The sequence below is a fragment of the Stegastes partitus genome, unplaced genomic scaffold (genome assembly GCF_000690725.1).
Source record: "Stegastes partitus isolate 25-593 unplaced genomic scaffold, Stegastes_partitus-1.0.2 Scaffold202, whole genome shotgun sequence".
Classification (NCBI taxonomy): Eukaryota; Metazoa; Chordata; class Actinopteri; family Pomacentridae; genus Stegastes; species Stegastes partitus.
Genome location: NW_007577933.1, coordinates 252,658 through 255,948, shown reverse-complemented (window position 1 = coordinate 255,948; position 3,291 = coordinate 252,658).

The following is a 3,291-nucleotide window of genomic DNA, read 5'->3' as shown; positions in this document are numbered from 1 at the left end:
AGCATTCCAGCCTTTGCTAGTTACATTATGTTTTACCTCAAAGTGAAGCTAAGGATGTTTGAAATGTCATTAGTTTGGCAGCTTTTGGTCATAAACTACAATTTGAAATTTGACCTGATGCTTGAAGTTTACCAATGTTGAAATGAAGAAATGAATGTCTGGGTAAACAATCAGTCTATCCATAGACAACACATCCAAGAATTGTTGAAAATAATTCATGAAAAGCAAAAAAAGTAACCTCCTGGAACCAAACATAGCTACCAACGAACTGATAGATATATAGCTAACTATATATACAGTTCAGCATACATATTCTCAAACAATTAGATGTAAGTCTGCAATAATTACATAATCTGCAGTCATCTTGGCATTATAGGAATGACAAAGTTCTGAACCAAATGATTCAAGAACTTTTATTAATCATCAACATAGGAGTTATATTTAACTCCCCTTATGTTTCAAAGTACTCAATAACATAATGACCAAAGCAGCATCTTAAATTCTGTTTGCTTTTTAGTTTTTAGTTTTTTTTTCCTGAAACTAACCAACATCTGTTACTTTCATGTCTATTACTGGAACACTTACGACCTCCCTGGAAGCTGCTGATCATGTTAATGACAAGGCTTTGAAGTGAGCTTTTTCAGCATAATCTGTGTAAAACATAATGCAAATATTTCTAATTAATGGACCAAAGTGAGGCGTCCCTTTGAGCCATTATGAAACACCTAGTTGTTCAGGTTTTCTCCTGCCTCTCAAGACTGACCAACCCCCTCAGTCTGCTCACAGTCATTCATCGGCCTGGTTTTATTGCTAACCTGACATAAAGGCATTGTGCAAACACATCAAAAGATCATGAAAGATTCAGTGGCTCCTTTCAGGGGCTTTAACAACACAGTCCTTTTGCCCTCCACCTTTCTCTGCGACATCAGAATATAAAGAATAGCCTTGATGAGGATGAATTATGCAACACTGATATGTTTTTTTCTTCTTTGTCGCTGTGTTTTATCTGATGAGAAGGATGATCGGCAGCGTGAGGTTACACAGGGCAGGAAGAAAGGACGGTTTATAATGGGATCATACACTGTATGCTTATGAAAGCACTGGATCATGAGCTTTGTATTGTAATCAAACTTCTTCCCAAAAACTAATTCCACAAATGTTCAATATAAACTTGAGATCCATGGATTCAACTGTACTGTTGCCTCATTTAACAAAGCAGTGACTTGGAAATAAATACATAAAAAAACCAAACAAACAAACAATCAATCAGGGTACAAAGTAAAGATGCAAGTAATAAAGTGATAAGGTCCAAACATACTTAAATGTTGCTAGAAGAGAGAGCTCAGCTTTTATTTTCGGGCTAAAATGTTCTTTAAAAAGATCTCTTTAGCTTGAGAGCCTTTAAATCAGTGACCTGTGAAGAAACCTCACAGGAACAGTGGAGAGGATCAGACGTGCCCTTCACGATCTAATTTTCCACTTTGCTGAATGCCTTCAGACAGCAGTGAGTCATAGAGGTTTTGTTGCTTGTTGTCCGAAAATGTCCGCATTTACAGAGAAAGATACGAGAAAGAGCATTTTGACAGATTCAAGTGGTTGCAAAGATACACAGTTTGGTTCAGTATAGCACCGGCACGTTATTACTTTAACTCAACCTATCAGAAAATGGTGGTTTGGGATGCTTGCCACTTATTCTGAACCAGGGGTTTGACATAGCCAAACACTGTCTTGCCATTTGTGCACATAATATTACTATTTTTGTATTAATAAATAAGTAGATCGTAACAGTAGCCAAACCAAATTTTAGTCTGTGGTAATGAATTAACAGTAATATGAAAAAATACCAATAAGAGTGAGTCAAAACAAGTTTTGAGTGACGGTAACCAACCTCTGCTTTGGTACTGTATACCATATTTGCTACACAAATTGGTCATTATTCACCCAGTGATTTCTAATGCACCCTTTCAGCTCTACAGGCTGCTGATCAACTGTCTTCCATGTGTCTGAGGTTGTTAGAGGTTTTCCTATATGTGATCTGTATAAGGCATATAGTCTCATACAAAAAGGTAAAACATTTGGCTTTGACATTTGGTCTTTTTTTTGTTATTACCTCTCTTACACAGAAAAAAGTACTTCTGAGCAAATGACTTTTTAAATGTGCAGTAACTACAAAAGGGAGTGAAAACTCAAAGTGCAGTCTGTGCACTTTGAGTGTGTGGTTGCTGCATTGTGTTTTTGTATTGTGGCAGGCTGCAGTTATTAAAGTCTGGTTTGGAATCTCAGCACACACACTGAACTATCTGTACTCTTTGCTACAGAAAGACAGCTACGCCTCTCAAAGGTCACCGCTGTGTGTAAAAGTAATGACTAAATACACATTTGAATTTCAATGCATCAGATTTTTCAGGCAGAGTTCTCTCACAACACAGTACAAGCAGGGCCATTTTAAGTTACATTACCTCTTACATTTTTTTTTTTAACAATCTAGATTCCTTAAAGGACACACAATACATAGTGGTGTGTCTCCATGATCATCCTTCTGTTTGAATTGTGTGTACCTGCCACTTTAACCATTAAGGTGACATTGCTCGATAGAGAATATAGCCTAGCATATAGTATAGAAGTGAGAATTTATAGTATATAGTCTGGAGAACATTAGAGATACATGATGAAGCTGACAGAAAGGATAGACTGAGAGAAAAAGGCAGAAGTCCTGTTCAATCTGCTTCCTCAGCACCATGGACAGTGCCATGGATTTATCTCTGCACAGCACAGTCAGGCTGCTGACTTTTCAGTCCATGGTCGGGGTCATCTACTGTAACTTAAATAAACTTCAGTCAGATAGAGGATCAGTGAGTCAGGCACTAGACTAACACATTCAACCAAGCATCCTGCACCTGCACTTCTTCTGCATTAAAGGGATGGAGAGGGGGCAGGTTATTAAGAGGGCCAGCATCCCCCATCTAACAGACACAGGAAGAAGTTAACTGCACAGTTAAAATTATATGGGCCATTGTGTTAGTCATATGAGGACACCAACAACATAACTGAAGTCACAGGAGGACACTGACAACATAACTGAAGTTATAGGGAGAAGCTAATTGCACAGCTTAAGTCATAGGAGGAACTGTGCGTTTCACTGTGCGTTATACCGTGTATAACTGTGTTTGTGATCAATAAAAGACCTTGAACCTTGAACCTTGAACTAAAGTCACAGGGAGGAACTACACAGTTAAAGGTAAAAGAAGAAGCTGATACAGTTGAAGTAGAAGTAGTAGTAGAAGTTTAGTA